The sequence below is a fragment of the Salvia miltiorrhiza genome, chromosome 5, assembly GCF_028751815.1.
Source record: "Salvia miltiorrhiza cultivar Shanhuang (shh) chromosome 5, IMPLAD_Smil_shh, whole genome shotgun sequence".
NCBI lineage: Eukaryota > Viridiplantae > Streptophyta > Magnoliopsida > Lamiales > Lamiaceae > Salvia > Salvia miltiorrhiza.
In genome coordinates this window covers 51,180,905-51,189,971 of record NC_080391.1, presented here as the reverse complement: position 1 = coordinate 51,189,971, position 9,067 = coordinate 51,180,905, and the positions used below count along the sequence as shown (strand labels likewise).

Genomic DNA, 9,067 nt, shown 5'->3' with positions numbered 1-9,067 from the left:
TATTGAGCCTAATAGAGTAGAGCACTCTCTACTAATTTTTGTTTTGAGAGATTTGATGATCCATGAAGTCGTGATATTAAGTGTGTCATATGTGGTGAATGATAAGAGGCACTAGGGTAGCATTTTGGCCTGCTTTTGATTTCCTACCCGTACACTAACCCCTAGTGAGCCATGTTTGAGCCTTGTCATGATTGTTCATATTAGTCACTATATATATATAGCCAAGGCCTGTTTTTTGTGAACCTTCTCTTTGGTCCCATTGTGCATATTAGAATTGAATTATATCTTAAGTGAATTTTTGAGGAATGTGCATAAGGATACTTTTTGCCCAAACAGAACCGAGCCGAAATTACATTATGAATCTAGGACAGATGGTCTGTTTGGCCGAACAGGGGAGGATGTCGACAGTGGGCAGATTGTTTTTTGATGTACTCTTTGCATGATTGTGTTGTTTTAATTAAGTGGTGCAGAAAAGAAAAAAAAAAAAAAAAAAAAAAGAGAGAGAAAATAAAGGTTGCACCAAGGTTGAATTAGTATACATGCATTGAGTTGTTTGATGGTTGTTGCCCATAGTAGAGTTGAAAAGTTGCTCCTCATATGTTTAGAATTCTTTGGGTATGATTTGATTCGAGCATGCACGTTATTTGATCTTCAATGTTTGAGCTTAGGACCCCTAGGATCTTGCCTACATCATTAATAGTCCTTAGCCCCATTACAACCAAAGAAGAAAGACCTTTTTGAGCCATAATGTGACTGCGAAATATCATGACTAATTGGAGTTTCTTCTTGTGTGAGAATTACCTTATCTTATGGAGAGATTGAATGAGCGTGAGAGTTGCACTCATTGTTACCTAATTTGGACTAGATTGATAATGAAAACATACTTTGGAGGTTCATGTTCTTAGTTCGAGAGTTGGGAAGTGATGGTAAATTGCATGATTCGATTTGATAGACTGTTGCATTCTTAATGCTTTGATGTTGTTTGGCTAGTCGTTTGGTTGTTCGTGTCTTGTCTCGTTTTCCCTTTTATTTTCTGTTCTTGGTGTCTATGTTTGTTGTGTCTGTTTTTTCAGTTCTTTCGTTTCTAGAGTCTTCGTATTAAGGAAGAGAGTTGCTTCTAGGGGCTGAATTTCACCATTGATTCTTCTCTTATTTCATACTTGAGGACAAGTATGATCTAAGTGTGAGGGGATTTGATGTGTGTATTTTAGCTACCTAGTTTAGTGTGCGTTTCGCCGTGGTTTCATGTGATATTACATGTTTTGCTATGTTTTAGCGCAGGAATGAGAAGAATTGGAGATGGAGCTGCTAATTGGAAGAAAGTGGAGAAAGACGAGTTTGCGATGGGATTCGACGTGAAGATGGAAGAAAGTAGAGATTGGGCTTTTAATTACTTGTTATATTTTTATGAAGCTCAAAACTCTTAGTTTTATTTTATTTTGGGTATTAATTAGGTAAAAAGGGCCGAAGCCCATTGGGGATGATTAGGCGGCACATTAGAAGGGATTTAATTCCCTTAGTTTTGTTAAGGCCGCATGCATGGCCACATATATATTAGTTTAGGTTTAATTTCATACACATTCACTTTTACATACACTCAGCCGCAAACTTTGATTAGAGATATAGGAGTTGACTTTTGTTTTCTTAATTCCATGCAAAACCTTTCTTTCATGCAATTTCCTTTATTCCATGCGAATTAGTCATCAAATTCCATAGTTTTCATTATAGCTTAATTCTTGTCTTTTATTTGTTCAATTTGCGGCTGGATTGGGTTCGAAGGAGCAGACGAGTTCTTCCAATTGGTTCAAGTTTAATTTAATTTCCTGCAATTTATTTATTAGTCTTGTTCGTTTATTTTAATTATGTTTATTTTCATTTATTTGATTGTTTTTATTTTAAGCATGAGTAGCTAAATCTTTAATTCGGCGGGAATAATGAAACTCTAATTTAATGATCTGTGAGACCTAATTGGTTTAAAATTGATTCCTATTGATTCCGATTAATTCCTAGGTTCCAAGATAATTCTGATTTTATTTAAGCCTGATCAACTTAAGTTTAATTGGATTACAGTCAATTAGTTCCTGCCAATCCGTAATTGTTGGAATTGCACTAATTAGTGATACAACTACCATGTTCGTAGTAGGAATTAATTGGTATATTAATTATTACTAGCGTCTCTAGGATAATTGATATAAATTGGGTTCCTTCATCGTAATGCTATTAGAATATTAAATCTAGGTCTGGCGTCTCCAGCTAGGTTATATTTTAATAAGAGAAATAAGCAGGTCTGACGTCTCCAGCTGTTTATCGACACAGTAAGTAGGAATTGGGGTACGTCCGTTGCGTTTCACGGTATCCTATAACTGGTTGGTTGATAGGGATTGATTAATTATTGTAATGCCCCGCTCTTTTAAATATATATTAGATTAAACATGTGCATTAGTTATAAAATTCTTTTAATTATTTATTGTGACTATTTTATTCAGATAATATTATTTCAGCAAAAGTCTGTATAAGAGATACAGAGCTGCGATTTAATATTCAATCATGAATCAAACCAATAATTAAATTATTGGTTTAGCTACATGTTTGAGACCTTGCATTACCAGTTGATTGATTTAATCAATAGTATTAGAAATTTTAGATTTATAACCGATTTCATAAATCGTGTTATTTAAATCGAATTGCTAGAATTATAACTCGAGTTTATGTTAATAATAATTTTATTATCTCACGCTTTATATGTTTAGTACTAAGTCGCGAATTAATTTCGACTTTCACGTATTAAATCTCAAGATTGAGGATTTAATTTATATAAATACGACGAGTATTTATTAAACGAGAATTGGAGAATTATTACAGGAACTAGGAGAAACTAGATCACGGCACTACACGTATGTCTCGATTTTTCATCCAACACATCAATTCCTATACTATTCCCTTGTTAGTCAAAATGTTGGTGCTAACAATTTGTCAAAAAAAAGTTGGTGGTTTGCAGAAAATTTTGGCTGCTTTGGACTTTCACGTATTCCAGTTTTGCTACATGATTTTTTCAACCTTTGCTACAGTAACACTATTCCAGTTTTGCCTATAAATTGCTAGGATTCGCAGCAGTTTAAAAACACACCAAAGCAGAAAATACTTCTTTCTGTTAGAGAGAGCAAGAGTAAGTTGAAGTAAAATCTCAAATACGAGAGTTTGAGGGTTTGAGACAAAAGCTTAGTTAGAAGCTTTTGGTGTGAGAAAATTAGATAGAAATTTTCTCGGGGTATAACGGGTTGTGAGTTGAGTGTTGTGAGTGTTGTAAACACTGTATTTTTTTTCTCCCTTTGTTAAATAGAAGTGCAGCAAGAGGTGTGAGGCAAGAGAGAGTTTAGAAGAATTTTTTTTAAATTTCTTACTTGCAAGAGCTCAAGTGAGCTCCCTTCGCCGGGCTGTTTCTTCGCCGACCGGCCACTAGGCTCTGAACCGAGAACGTGTACTCGTTCCTCCATCTTCAGGCTACCAAACCCAACAATCGAAATGCCGAAGCCTTCTCTATATTTTCCTGACCAAAGGCCGCAATATCCTTCGGCGGCCAACGTCGAATTCCCGACTTAGCCACCGGCCAACTTACGGCCTTCGTTTCTCACTATCCTTACGACGAAAAAGGATCGAGAAACCACCGTTGTGTAGCCTGATCTACCTCGCACGAGGAAAACTAAGTAGTAGACCTTCGCGGCTAAACACCATCGCGGAACGACGACCGGAAAACCCCCGACGGACAACTTCCATTAGTGCTCACTTGGACAAGGGTAAGTTGACGCCCTTATTTCGATGCATTCCCGTTTCTATTATATTATGGGAAATTTCTGGGGTATAGATGGGAGTGTGGTGAATATTTGTTCAAAGTTTCATGTTATTTGAACTTCGTTTACTATCCTTTTAAAATTTGAGAAGTCTACTGCCAGTATCTGCTGAAACTGTCGTGAGGCAGATGATTAGGGTAATTATTTCAGTAACCATATGTTGATATTTAGCTCTAAAATTTTTATTGTATGAAGATATATGTGTTAGCTATCTACATATAAAATTTGAGCTCATTCAGGTAACGTTTTCTATTTTTTCAAAAATCTGGACTTTCAGTTGGCAGAAACTGCCGAATCTGGTAGGCGATGGGAAAATCGCTATATCTCTTAAACTACTTGGAGTTTTTCAACATACTTTTTTTTCAATTAAACTAGACTCAAAGAGGTTTCTATTGATATAAAATTCGACTCCATACGAGTTCGGAGTAAAAGCAGTTTATTAGTTGAAGTTGAATCTATACAGTTTTGTTGAGATGGAAATGATTCAAAATAATTCCTATTAAGGATTTTAAAGTTTTATTGTTGATAAAATATCACTTTTAGATTATAAATGAGCTATTGATGTATATATATATATATATTGGTGATTGGCATTATTAAATGGGGAAAAGGAAAACGTTTTATGTTTATAGAATTATTCTTTATTTATAATAGATAAATAAATGAATAATATAAAATGGAATTTCCTACATCCTCAAAGGTACATGAAATATTTTGATAAAGGAAGAACGATTGTATATGAGTTAGATATAGTTGTTTAAGGAAATATGGGTAGTTAGAGAAATGAGTGAATAGTGATTCACTGCATTTGTTGTTATCTTTTCTATTATTCACTCGAACACATGTTTTCGTGTTATCAAAGGTTCAAATAAACAAAAGCGTCTGAGTAACCTATCGCGCTAAGGAAAGAGAATCATTGTCTTAAGTAGCAAAACACTGCAATCAGGTGGGCATTACTTTTACTATACGTATATAGAGATCCCCTGCGTGTCGTAGGCCTCTTATACGAATGAATGCATGAGATGATCTAACTGTTAATTTCAGTTTCATATATATATCAAATGAGTTTAAATGTTACGTTCAAGCAAGTTATTTCATGACAAAATCTTTGAGTTAAAGTTATTTCAAGTATTGTCTTGCCATAAAATGTTTAAATTTTAGTATGATATCTATCTGCTTTGGCTTTGCCAATGATGCAATCGAATTCGGGTCCTGAGCAGTTGATAGCTATCCTGCCAGGACTAGTGTACACCAGTGACCGTGAGTCATCTAGCGGGTTGGCCGGTCAAGTGACCGTGAGAGGTGGCCACCTCTCCGGCACACAGTTCCAGATATGATAGATTACAAGAGAACTTAGTCTGCAGACGTACTTTAAGAATCACAAATGAACTTAGTAAGCTTGGGCCTTTTTAGCGAAAAACTCCCTTGCTGTACTGTTTATGATGGCATGACAATTTACAGTTTTGAAGCATGTATTTTTATACCTAGGCATACGTGCCCACTGAGTGCTTTTGTACTCAGCCCTGCATATGTTTTCTAAATGTGCAGGTTGAGCTGATGTGATGATGGTGCTGCAATGAGCGGAGTCTCCAGGGTTGTTAATAAATAGTTAACCTGTCTAGAATATGTCTTCATACATATGTCTAGCTACTTTCCGCTGCAAGATGTTGTTGATGTTATAGTATGTTATGTCATACTTTGAGTCTTAAGAGAATGGTTTCATATGATGTATAACTTGATTAATGATATTAATTAAGTTTTATGCTGTCTTTCATAGACTATTTTTCAATTGAGTATTCATGAATAAAAATGACGAGTTTTATTAAGATGAGTAAGTTTTACGGCTATAAATGACGCCCCTTTTCTTCCCCTTCTTCTTTAACCCCATCCCTAGTCGTAGATCACTCGGCTTAACTATCCTTAGTTAGGGCGGGCTGTGACAAAGTGGTATCAGAGCGAAGGAAAGCTCTGAATTATAAGTCTTGAGTTTAGTCTAGAATGAGTCACTAGACTAATAGTTATTAACAACCGTGAGCTCAGCGCACCATCACACCAGACTCAACGAGGTATGTAAAATTTCAAAGTTTATTTGACATTAAATTTTGAAGAGCATGATGTTGAGGTTATATGATGAGTTATGATGTTACACTTTGAAGGTGCATAGTTTGAGTTTGAGGATGACAACATGATTAATAATGAGTTATTATGTTGTAAGAGCATATGTTGACGTTACATGATGAATCATGAGAGCGTTTATATCATATGATGTTATATGATTGAGGATGCATAATTATGAGTTATGATGTGATGTATTTGAGATGTTTTGTGATGAGAATTGTTTGAGCAATTGTGATAAGTCACGATGATTTAGATGAAGGAATCTAATGTCATTGTTAAGAGAGATTTTTTTCTAAGTAGAAGGATGAAATGAGAACTTAGAGCTAAAGCTTGAGAGAATTAGCAATTGCTTTAAGTACTTGTTGGTTTGAGTTATGAGTTTGAGTTATGAGCTTGAGTATAATAGCATGATTAATGATGAGTTATTAGCATGCTGCAATGAGATATTGTACGATATGTTGAGTTGTTTTGTGACGCGAGTTTTGCTCACGCAACCTTAATGGTACTTGAGGAGGTATCATGAGCCATAGTCTTTGGAAATGGCTTTGAGAGAAAATTGTTGAGTTGTCTTACTGAGTCACGATGATTTAGATTAAGGGATCTAATATCATTGTTTAGAGAGATCCCTACTGAGTAAAGATGGGACGAGATGAGAATTTAGATGTTTTGAGCTTGAGTTTTAAGATAACAGTACTACTTAGTAGGAGTTTTGCTAAGTTATGTTTTGTTTATTTCTGTTGCTGGAGCCAAGTAGAGTTAGTTCCTAGAGTCACCTTTAAGTTCTCCTTATAGGTTGGCCAGGACTGTTGGCACTGCACGAAAGTGGACTGTTGTGAGGTCGAACTCAGGGAAGATCGGATACGAGGATGAGGCGTACAGTATGTGGTACAGAGTTACCCTAGCAGATTTTCAAACACATGTTCATAGACTATGAAAGGATGAGAAAGAGCCAAGGAAGGCTAGGGTTGAAAGGATGAGAAGTAGCCAAGGAGGGCTAGAGTTGATGAGAATGAGAAGAGAAGCCGATGTAGGCTAGAGCTAAGGATGATCTTGAGAGTATAAGCAGTACACCCTTGTTTTTGATTAGTTTCAATTATATTGCGATGTATATAACTTACTTAGGAGATATTGATACTTGAGCTTTTGACATGCTGATAGATAAGCATGCGAATATAGTACCCTACTGATGTTAAATAGATGGATGTTCCTAGTGTGCTAAAGTAGCAACTAGATGAGTTAACTGGTAACAATTACCGTAGGAAGTCCAAACCGAGACATAGCACCATTAATGGTGTCGGTTTAGAAGGGACATTACGATAGATACTATGGTTTTTGTAGGGTTTATATAACCCCTTTATGTAAGTCCTCTAAAAAGAGGCATTCTACTGATGGATATATTAGGTTGACCAGAGTGGTCTTTTTGTTAGCATTTCGTGAGTGCTTATTGCCTTACAGATGAATGTTAAGGTGACCGTGAAGGTTTCCTTAAAGTTGAGTTAGTAAATTGAACTTGAGTTTCGAGGATGCTTAGAGCGTTGGTCGAGTTGAGTTTTCCTTTTGTGATTTCAAAAATGCCTCAAAGATATCATCAAGAGTGTGATGTGAAGGATAGGCGGGATAATACTCCGCCACCACCACCGCAACATGAGAGGAGAGTCGAAAAATATTGAACTTTCGAAACAAGAGTCTAGAACATAGGACCCTGAGTTTAAGCTTTTAGCTTGCTGGTATCAACTTAAGTTTTGTTATAGTATTATGAGGGTTTAGAAGACACAGAATTTCCAAGTTCGGGATAGTATATCCCGTGTGACTGGGGAGTGATTATGTTGGACCTGGCCAGTCCGCATGATCCAAATCTCAGTAGACGTGTTTTGGGTTTATAAACCCATGTGTTTCAACTTTCGGTTGAAAAGCCAGATGGGTTCTTACTCTAGGTCATTTTTGTTCGACCTGGTAGTTACTTCATTCTACCCTCTGGTCATTCATTTGAGTCTCTTGAAACAATTTGTTTTGATGTCATTCTAGGGTTGAACTCTTACAACTTTTGAGTTATCCTAGTAGATTCTCTTGATGTATAAGACTAGTGAGAGGCACGTCAGAGGACTTTAACACCCGAGCAACTGGTAAACTACACCTGAGAACAATTCAAGGCTACTCTTGAGAAATATGTACCGATGAGTACAGTAAGCAGCGAGAGACTTATTATCGAAGTTTGATTCAAGGAAAGAAATCGATTGTAGAGTATAATTGAGAACTCTGTGAGCTATCACGTTCGCTCATCAGAAGATGGATACTGATGAAGAGATGTTTGAGTTTTAAGTGCTGGTTTAAGGCAGGACTTAAGGTAGTATGGGCAAGATATTGGATGCACCAGTTAGAATCCTGTTTAATACAGGAGCCTTGCATTCTTTAAGTGTTTGAAGCATGTTACCTTCAAACTCGAACCAAAACGAGCTAGTCCCAAGTTGAGAGTAATCACTCCTGTAGGAAGAGCTACTACAGTTTCTCACATGATTTCTAAATTAGAATTTGAGTTAGGACCACTAAAGATGAAAACAAGAACCTTGCACTTAATGCCTATGTGGAACGTAGACATTATTCTAAGGAGGGAGTAAATTGAGTATATGATGTCAATTGATGATTTTGATATGAGTTAGTTTAATAAAATTAGGGATATGTGTATCTATGTTCTAATTTGTAAATTGATGGGTTATATGTGAGATTAATTGGCTAAGATTGATAGATCTATGAATGGATTAAGGTATCATGTGTGTTTATTAAATTTCAAAGAGTTTACTTTAATAAAAATCAGGACTTTTTGCCTATGTGTTATTTAAGTGATTTTGGCTTAAGATATATGTATTTGAGCATGATATTAGTGTATAATTATGTTTGAGTAAGTCTTTTGTTGGCTAAGAAATTTTTGACTTAGTTTAGTTTGTATGAGTTTTTGAGTTTTCATATTTTGAGAAGTCGATGATTGATAAAATGAGGTCTAATTGCTTTATGACCATTATGTGAAAGTTTGTCATGTTTTATTAAGAGTTTTATGATGATACATGAAGTTTCATTAGAGTTTAGTTTACATGATAAAAGGGAAT

The 9,067-nt window shown here is 35.7% G+C and overlaps 1 long non-coding RNA gene across 1 annotated transcript; it reads left to right on the top strand.

Annotated features, from left to right (window-relative positions):
* Positions 1–2,980: 2,980 nt before the first annotated feature.
* LOC131024849 (uncharacterized) lies at positions 2,981–6,244 on the top strand. The gene is made up of 3 exons (XR_009102006.1): positions 2,981–3,794; positions 4,711–4,794; positions 5,397–6,244. It is a non-coding gene; the product is annotated as an uncharacterized LOC131024849 (long non-coding RNA).
* Positions 6,245–9,067: the final 2,823 nt, after the last annotated feature.